Source organism: Panthera pardus, unplaced genomic scaffold (genome assembly GCF_024362965.1).
Source record: "Panthera pardus isolate Hobbes unplaced genomic scaffold, ASM2436296v1 HiC_scaffold_16, whole genome shotgun sequence".
NCBI classification, from domain to species: Eukaryota; Metazoa; Chordata; class Mammalia; order Carnivora; family Felidae; genus Panthera; species Panthera pardus.
In genome coordinates, this window is record NW_026526721.1 from 85,243,691 (window position 1) to 85,254,144 (window position 10,454).

General features: G+C 37.6%; 1 pseudogene; it reads left to right on the forward strand.

Annotated features, from left to right (window-relative positions):
- Positions 1-538: 538 nt before the first annotated feature.
- LOC109275184 (40S ribosomal protein S12-like) lies at positions 539-917 on the forward strand (annotated as a pseudogene).
- The last annotated feature ends 9,537 nt before the right edge of the window (positions 918-10,454 follow it).

Sequence of the window (10,454 nt, forward strand, 5' to 3'; positions counted from 1 at the left end):
GCCTGACGCGGGGCTCAAACTCACGGACCGCGAGATCGTGACCTGGCTGAAGTCGGACACTTAACCGACTGCGCCACCCAGGCGCCCCGAAATTAAGTTGGTTTTAATTGAAACCAGATTGTTATAAATTAAGAGGTTAATGGTAATCCCCAAAGCAATCTAAGATACATAGCAAAAGAACTGACAACTGATATTTTCTATAGTAGAAAATATCTGCTCTTTCCTTGCGGCCACCCAGTTGCGTGGAGGCGGAGGCTCAGGTGCAGTCAAGATTCAGCTCCACATGGGTGCCTGGGTGGCTCAGTCAGTTAAGTGTCCAAATTCAGCTCAGGTTGTGATCTCACAGTTTGTGAGTTTGAGCCTCGCATTGGGCTCCATGCTGACAGCTCAGAGCGTGGAGCCTGCTTTGGATTCTGTGTCTCCCTCTCTCTGCCCCTCCCCTGCTCATGCTCTGTCTCTCTCTCTCTCTCTCAAAAATAAACATTAAAAAAAAACTTGTTTTTTTTTAAAGATTCAGCTCCACCCATAATCTGCCACCATGGCTGAGGAAGGCATTGCTGTTGGAGGTGTAAATACTGAGTTGCTGAAGACCACTCTCATCCATGATTAGAGTACATGGCCTAGTACATGGAATTCACAAAGCTGCCAAAAGCTTAATAAGCGCCAAGCCCATCTTTGTGTGCTTGCATCCAACTGTGATGAGCCTATGTATGCCAAGTTGGTGGAGGCCCTTTGTGCTGAACACCAAATCAACCTGATTAAGGCTGATGACAACAAGAAGCTAGGGGAATGGGTAGGCCTCAGTAAAATTGACAAAGAAGGAAAACCCTGTAAAGCAGTTGTGTGGTGGCTAAGGACTATGGTAAAGAGTTCAGGCCAAGGATGTCATTGAAGAATACTTTAAATGCAAGAAATGAACAAATAGAAAACTTGGTTCTTGTTCCAAGAAAAGAAGGAAAGAAAGAAAGAAAGAAAGAAAAGAAAAGAAAAAGAGAGAAAGAAAAGATCTATTTAACACAAAAGAAAGGAGTAATGGAGAACTGGAGGATCAAAAAAAAAGACATAAGATATGTTAAAAACAGCAAAATGTGTAATTCCTACCTTATTAGTAATTGTATTAAATGTAAACAGATTAAACTCTCCAATTAAAAGGGAGACATTAATGAACAAAGAAACATGATGCAGCTATATGCTTTATACAATAGACACACTTCAAATTCGAAAACACAAACAGGTTAAAAGAAAATGGAAAAAGGTATACCACGTGAAAAGAAATGAAAAGAGCTAGAGTAGTGATATTAATATCAGACAAAACAGAATTTAAGACAAAAATTGTTACTAGAGGGGCACCTGGGTGGCTCAGTCGGTTAAGCATCCTACTCAGCTTCAGCTCAGGTCATGATCTTACAGTTCATGGCTTCAAGCCCCACATTGGGCTCTGGACTGACTCTGTGCCTGCCTCTCTTTCTGCCCCTCCCCCATTCACATGCACGTGCTCTCTCTCTCAAAAATAAAAAATTGTAATAATTTTGTATTATTATAATTTTTGTATATAATAATTTATTATTGTAAATAATAAAAAAATTCAAAAAATTGTAGTAGAGATAAAGAATGACATTTTATAATGATAAAAAATGTGAACCAAGAATATATAACATTTATAAACATATATGCATCTAACAGAGCTTCAAAATGCGGGAATAAAAAACTGACAGAATTAAAGAAAGAAATAGTTAATTCAATAGCACTAATTAGAAATTTCAATATCCTCATTTTCAATTATGAACAGAACAGCTAGACAGAAGATCAGTAAGGAAATAGAAGCCTTAAACAACACTATAAACCAACTACACCTAACAGACATCTACAGAATGCTCTGTAACAGAAAAATACATATGCCACTCAAGTGCACATGGAATATTCTCTAAAACAGATGATATTTTAGGACATAAAACAATTCTTATTAATTTGGGAACTGAAATCATGCAAAGTGTATTCTCTGATGACAATGGAGTGAAACTAGAAATCAATAACAGAAGGAAATTGGGGAAATTAAACAACACATTCCAAAATAACCAATGGGTCAAAAGAAATCAGAAAGGAAATTAGAAAATACTGTGAGATTAATGAAAACAAAAATACAACTTCTAACAATGTGGAACTGAGTCAAAGCATGGCTCAGACGAAACTTTATAGCTGTAAATGCCTACTAATAGAAAGAAGCTAGGGGCATCTGGGTGGCTCCAGTTGAGCATCTGACTCTTGGTTCCTGCTCAGGTCATGGGTCCTGGAATTGAGCTCTGTGTTGAGCTCTGCACTGAGCCTGGAGCCTGCTTAAGATTCTCTATCCCTCCCTCAGGCCCCTCTTCCCTGCTTGTATGGTCTCAGAGAAGGAGAAGGAGGAGGAGGAGGAGGAGGAGGAGGAGGAGGAGGAGGAGGAGGAGGAGAAGAAGGAGAAGAAGAAAATATTTTTTTAAATAAAATAAATAAAAATTAAAAAAGAAGTTTAACTCTGCATATCTCTACACCCTTCCCTTCAGTGACTACACTCGATAATTTAAAAATAGCATTTATAACATTTAAAAGCCTTCTCTAATACATGGCCCATTTCCTGGCTACTGTATTTCTGTGTAAACAGTAATATTTTCATCACTCACACACAAGACTGGAAACTCTGTCCCCTTCCTACCTTTGTCCCACCTGATCTTCACCAGAAGGGCAGAAGAGGATTCTCTCTCACATCCTACCCCATGCTCACACCAAATGAAAAGAAGATGATTTACCATAACAATAAATTAACTGCAACAGGAAAGGTTTGTTTGTTTGACAGGTCTCCAGTGTGGAGATGGTGAAGATCCAGGGCAAGCCAGAGCCTGGTAGGGGAGGGGTAAATGGAAAGAAGACAGGAGAACAAGAGGGAAACAGACTTCCTAGTGCCCCAGGTAGTGAATTCTCAACTGTCTGAAAGGTGACCTGAGGAAAGAAGTTCACAGAAATCATTCAACTCCAAATTTATCCTTGATTCTGTCTAATGAATGCTGTCTGGTATTTGAGACTGAGCCCATATGTCTTTCTAACTATGGCAGTTAATTTATTACAAACTATATTTCAGTGTATGGAGAATGAATGATTCTGTTCTTAATTCCATTTTTCTTTTCATTTGCTTAACAGTCACTAAGCCCCTCCCCTACAAGCTAATCTTACTCTGCTGACAGATTCCTTTCAGTGATATCATTACTTCACTGTTCTTTTTTTCCTTTTATAAAACCCTTCAACTTTGAATGATCTAAGCATCTCAACTAAAGGATATGTCAAAAATAAAGAAATGCAAGCATAAATGAATTGTGTCTTTAAAACAATAGAATTTGGGGAGCACCTGGCCGGCTCAGTGAGTGAAGCAAGTGACTCCCAACCTCAAGGTTGTGAGTTCAAGCCCCACATTGGGTGTAGAGATTACTTAAAAATAAAATCTTTAGGGGCATCTGGATGGCTCAGTCAGTTGAGCATCTAACTCTTGATTTTGGCTCAAGCCATGATCCCGGGGTCATGAGATCAACCCCCTCATCAGGCTCTGTGCTGAGCATGGAGCCTGCTTAAGATTCTCTCTCTCTCTCTCTCTCTCTCTCTCTCTCTCTCTCTGAGCACCCCCCCCCCCCCCCGGCTTGTACTCTCTCTGTCTAAAATAAAATCTTAAAAAATAGAACTTTTTATAATTTATATAGAATCATTATTTTTAACAATATCCTTATTCTAAGGATATTGATCTCACCTCTAGGCTAATGACTGCCAAATTTGATTTTTCCATACCAAATTCTAACTCATACTCCATAATTCCAGTTGCCTATTGAACTTTCATTAGATGTCTCATTGTCACAGCACCAAAATACTTAAATGGCACTTGATTCCCACAGAGTTCCCAATACCAAATCCTCTCATGGTCCTTCTGTATCTCACTTGTTCCTGGGAATTAGGACAGCTTTGCTGGTGCCCTCATTTCAATAAGCCCATCATTAAGGCAACAACTTCAGCTTCTGCCTAAAGTTTCTCTCTCCACAAGGCTCAGGCTCAAATCTAAAGTACCAAGGTCTCCTCCTCCCCATTTCCAGTCACATCTGATGAGGGAGCATAAAGCAAGCTGAGGACAAAACACAAGCTAGCAACCTCCCACCCCCAGGTGGGATTTTTGTGACATTCCCCAGGCACTCCTGGTAGCCCAAGAACAAAGGAAAGGACAGAAAACAAGTGGTTAAACTGACAGAGTCTCCATCAGTTTACAAATATCTTATCAACAGCCTTACCTCCAGGAACTCCCTACTATCTTAATGAGAATGCTTTGCTAGAGGTAAAACAACCCTAGCTTGACAATAGCTAGGCCTCCAGTAATCTGTGAGTCTTCTTTAGCATATGGAAATCGCTTTAAGAAACTTCCTCTTAAAAATGAAAGACTGGGACTTCATCAAGATAAAAAGCTTCAGCACAGGGAAGGAAACAATCAGCAAAACTAAAAGGCACCAAAAGAATGGGAAAAGATATTTGCAAATGATGTATCAGATAGATAAAGGGTTAGTATCCAGTATCTATAAGGAACTTCTCAAACTCAATACCTAACAACAAAAACAACAACAAAAATCCAGTGAAGAAATGGGCAAAAGACATGACTTTTCCAAGAAAGAAATCCAGATGGTTAACAGACACATGAAAAAAATGCACAACATCACTCATCATCAGGAAATACAAATCACAACCACCATGAGATACCACCTCACTACCCTATGGCCCAACAATTGCACTACTAGGTATTTATCCAAAGGATACATAAATGCTGATTTGAAGGGACACATGCAACCCAATGTTTATAGGAGCACTATCGACAATAGCCAAAGTATGGAAATAGCCCAAATGTCCATCAACTGATGAATGGATAAAAAAGATGTGGTATATACAATGGAAAATTACTCAGCACTCAAAAAGAATGAAATCTTGCCATTTGCAACAATGTCGGTGAAACTAGAGTGTATTATGGTAAGCAAAATAAATCAGTCAAAAAATGACAAATATCATATGACTTCACTCATAAGATACAAAACAGGTGAAAATAAGGGAAGGAAAGCAAAAATAATATAAAAACAGAGAGGGAGGCAAACCATAAGTGACTCCTAAATATAGAGAACAAACTGAGGGCTGCTGGTGGGCTGTTAAGCAGGGGAAAGGGCTAAAGGGTGAGGGGCATTAAGGAGGACACTAGCTGGGATGAGCACTGGGTGTTACATGTAAGTGATGAATTACTAAGTTCTATTCTTGAAAAAAATATATTTTTTTTTCTTAAAAAAAAAAAAAAAGAAACTTCTCTTGACTTACTTCCCCCAACTCCACAGTATATAAGCAGTCACTCTTCACAACCATCCAGTGCAGATCTTACTGCCCATGGGTCCTGTCCCATGCTTTAATAAAATCACCTTTTTGCACCAAAGATATCTCAATAATTCTTTCTTGGACATTGGCTCTGGACCCCCAACACTCCAAAACCCCATCAACATCCAACCACAATCCTTATGCAATTAAACCCTGTGACAGTTTATCTCACAGGCCTACATATAAATCTGTTTTAGACTTATAGTAATATCACTGTAAACTAGTCTGTTCTCTCTTTTCTCTCTTTTCCTCTCCTTCTTTCCTCCCTCTTTATCAACTAAATTCAAAATGTCACATCAGCTTGTCCATTCCATTTATAATCTATGTTATAAGAGCTCCCAAGGCAAATTAGATACATGAGACTATATGAAAACTATATGAAGAGATCTCTTCAACTACGTTCCTCTTCATTGGAAGTAAATGGAATAACCATGATTTGTGCTTTCAAGCAAGGTATGCAAGATTTTCTATGTCCATTCCCAGCAGATGAACAATATTTTTGCAACAAAGGAAAAAAATGCAATTTCTTCATATTCTTTGATAAGATCCTTTATTTATTTATAGTCAGATCTTGCTAGTTTTTTTATATTGCTATAAAGAACAAGGAGACTTTGGATTTCAGTGATGGTGGCCAAAGTAATTCAGATCATCCTCTGAAAAAAGGCAAACTGGAAAGAATAGATAACATACATAAAACATTGACTTGGATAAGTCAGGACAGCTAACAAGATTAAAGAATAATTTATCTGAAATATTAGAGAAGTCAGAGATTCAGAGAGTTTAGCCAAACATTGGCCTCTTTTGCCTTGACTGGTGGCATTTGCCAATTTTGGGTGAGGTGACTGAGATACTATAGAGCGTTTTTTGACAGGTTTATGCAGCAAGGATGACAAAATTGATTCCAGGCTTCCCAATGATAAGAGCTCCAGTAAACGATCCATCTTTGTATTAGCACTCCCAAAGAGCATTCTCTGTTGAGTTGAGAGAACCAGAATGAAACCCAGCTTCAAGTTAGTTATCTGAGTGGTTTAGAAAATATTAGTTGGATTAAAGTAATTACATAAGTAGGTGTTTGTAGACATTTGGGAAAGGGAGAAAAAAATCCCCTATGGAAAATGTAACATTTCTCAAGTTCCAACTAATTTCTACAAATAATTTTTAAATGAAATATCTGGCAGAAAATGAAGTATAAGCAAATACAAGAGAAGTCAGGACAACAAACAAGAATAAGTATAAACAACAAACAGCTCTAGATTTGATCATACATGAACTTAAAATAGCTATGCTTTTTTTTTTTCATTGAAGAGATTAAAAATTTTGTCAGTGAGCTAAAACTATACCCAGTGACCAGAAAGTTTATAAAGAGCCAAACAGAAATTCTAAAATTGAAAAGGAACCAAAATTAGGAACACAACTGCTGTGTTTAGCAGCATATTAAACTTAGCTAATGAGGGAATCTATAAACTGAAAGATCAGGAAAAAAAAAAAAAAAAAAAAAAACCTTTAATAATGAAGCACAGAAATAGAAAAGGATGCACAAAACAGAATTCAGAGTTTGGTGGTTTTAAGAAATATCCATAATATATCTTATATATTCCATATATCCACAATATATCTTAAGATATATCCACAATATATATTTGACATTCATCCTCTCAAAAGTTAGAGTTTAATTCCTCTCCTCTAGACTGTGGGCTGGACTTAATAATTTACTTCTAACAAATGGAATATGGTGGAAGTAACAGTGTAGAACTTCCAAAATTAGGTCATAGAAGGCATTACAATCTCTTCCTTGCATTCTCTCTCATTTCACTTAATCTGGGGATTAAGGGGATAGCCAGATACCCTATCATGAGACATGCAACAGCCTTATGAAATATACTATCCACGTGGTGAGGAAATGTGGCCTCCTTTCAAGAGCCATGTGAGCAAGCCATTTTGAAAGAGTTCCCTTTAGCCACATAAAAACCTTTAGATGAGTATGGCTCTAACCAACATCTCAACTGCAACCTCATGAGAGAGCCTGAGCCAGAATGATGATTGCTCTATAATTCTTGATCTAAAGAAACTGCATTATAACTAATGTTTGTTGCTTTAAGCTATAAATTTTGGGGTGGTTTGTTATTCAGTCACGGATAACAAATTCACAGAATAAAAGAAAACAGATGCAGTAAGAATTTTTTACACGTTATCTAACTGAGGTTTCAGAAAAAGAGAAAACTGAAAACAGGGTAAAAATAATACCTGAGGAAATATGACTGAGAATTTTTCAAACTGAAAACAAAAATCCATAGGTTCGTGAAGAAAAACTATTCCCAAGAAATGTAAATTAAAAAAAAATCCACATCTGGGGCACCTGCATGGCTCAGTCAGTTGAGCATCCAACTTCGGCTCAGGTCATGATCTCGCAGTCTGTGAGTTCAAGCCCCGCATCGGGCTCTGTGCTGACAGCTCAGAGCTTAGAGCCTGCTTCTGATTCTGTGTCTCCCTCTTTCTCTGCCCCTCCCCCACTCATGCTCTGTCTCTGTCTCAGAAATAAATAAACATTAAAAAAAAACCCACATGTAGGTATATTATAATTAAATTGCTGAGGGAAAAAAAGATAAAGATAAAAACTTAAAAGCACACCCCTCCAAAAAATGATAGAGGTACAAAACTATACTGAGAGACCTTTCTTCTCACCAGAATACAATGGGAACCACAGATAATGAAATGGCTTATTTAAAGTTATAAAAGAAATTAGCTATTAATCTACAGCTATATAGAGAATATAACCTTTAATAAACAAAACAAAGATATTTCTGAGTAAACAAAAATTGTAGGTCACCAACAGGCCTGCAATAAAGAACTACTGGAAGTATTTCTTCAGGTGGAGGGAATATGATCACAGACAGAGGCATGGAAATGAAGAAAAGAAAAACAAAAAGAATAAAGAACAACAGAGATGATAACTATATGGGTAAATCTTAGTGAATACTGACTGTATAAAATAAAAATAAGGTTTTCAGCATTTAAAATGCATGTATAATTAAAATATATGAAAATAACACAGAAGGCAGAAAGGGGAAAAAGTCTTTTAAGAAATCACAGAAGTATTAATGTATATTAGATTCTAGGAAGTCGAAAAGCCATGGTATACTATTAAGAGTAGCCACCACAATAACAGTAAAAGAGTGTGTAACTAACAAGTAATGGAAGAGCAGAAACAGAATTCAAAAAACAAAACACTTGACTAATCCAAAAGAGGATAAGAAAGAAACAATGTAGTTAAATTCTCTGCTCAGGGTCTCACATGGCTGAAACCAAGTTGTCAACTCAGGCTGCAATCTCACCTGAGGCTTGGGGGCCTCTTCCCAACTCAGTGCAGTTATTGACAGAATTCAGTTCTTGCAGGTGTAAACTAAGGACTCGTTTTCTTATTGGCTGTCAGCTCCTAGAAGTTGTTCTCAGCTCCCAGAAGCCACCTTCAGGTCCTAGCCACAGGCCTTTTGAAACATGACGGCTTACTTCTTCAAAGCAAGTGGGAGAATCTCCTTCCAGTCTGCTGTGACAGTTTCTTACATAAAGTAATATAACCACAGGAATGACTATCAAATCACCTTTGCCATATTATGTAATCTAATCAAGAGCAATGAGCCCACCATGTCCACAGGTCCAGCCCACACCCACAGGGATAAATCATGCTATGGATGAACACCAGTGCCTCGGAATCTCGGGAACTATCGTAGAATTTGACTTACCACAGTGTGGACTGTGGGGAGGAAGAGAATACAAAGGAATGGAAAAACCTTGAATGGGTAGAGAGTAACTGGAAAAGGGAATAAAACGGATTGAGGAGTGATGGCAAGGAGAAAAAGAGCTGAGCAAACAGCATTGAGGGGAACTGGGAGCGCTTAGAGCTTTGTCTGTCAATAGATTTTGTGTGAGGCAGACAGTAAGAAAGAGACAATAAGGACACAAGACCTTAAAGAAATTCTTCTATTATGTCTTAGTCCCTCTTAAAATATTTTCTTCAGAGACCGCCGAAAATATCTTAATTTCTTTCAACAAATTGTATGTGCAGTTATTTTTGTTTGTTTTTATGTTCTGCTTCACTGTTGTTCCTATCAGTGCAAATATGTGCTCAGAATGAACTTCAACATGAGCCAACATTGTTTTCATTATACTGGAAAGATCAGGCTTAGGACGCAAACAGACCTTAAATAAAATCTCTAGTCCTTCACGTACTGGCTAAGTTATGTTTTTAAACCAAGAGCCGCTTATTAAGCATTATGTGCCTATGCTAACTGATGTTGCTTACTTTAGCTGATGATCAAGATATTGCCTCTAGTAGACTGTTTTATCTCCTATAACCTGGTTAAGTGACAGCTGTGATCACCAGCTTATCCAGAGTGACAATGAAATAACTAAATGCTGTTAACTGCTTCATTAACTTCCTTATGGATAAATTGCTTACAGATAAATTCCCTAATATCCTTATGGTTACATGCATTAAAAAGGGTATCTATAACTGTCTCAAGTACATAATAAATGTCAGCTTCTACTATGATAGTTTTTATTATTTCTTGCATCCTGGTAAACCAAATAGCATATACTATTATTAAGTCATGATCTGAAAAACAGAAGAGTGAAATTAAAACATGTCAGGAGGAAAGATCATACTAAGATCATGCTTCCCAGCCTAGACTGCAAAAGCACCACAGAGGCTGAGGTTTTCATCTGTCTCACCATAGATTTTTTCTCAGAGCTCTGCTCTGAGGGTTCAGTGAGTACAGTAAGTGCTCAATGAGTACAATATTTAATAAATGAAAACAATATTCAATGTCTGAATACCAGTTGTATTTGTGGTGCACAATGGCCTTATTGAGGGATCCAGGTTCGGATCCAGGTTCAAAGTAGAGGTAGAAGACTTACCTGTCAGAAAGTGAAGGGCTTGGTAGGGCTTGGAAGAGTGGAAAATAAATTATGTTCTTGATAGAAGATACTGCAAGTAATAAGTTCATTCATTTTACAAATATCCTTTGAGCACTTTCTATATGATA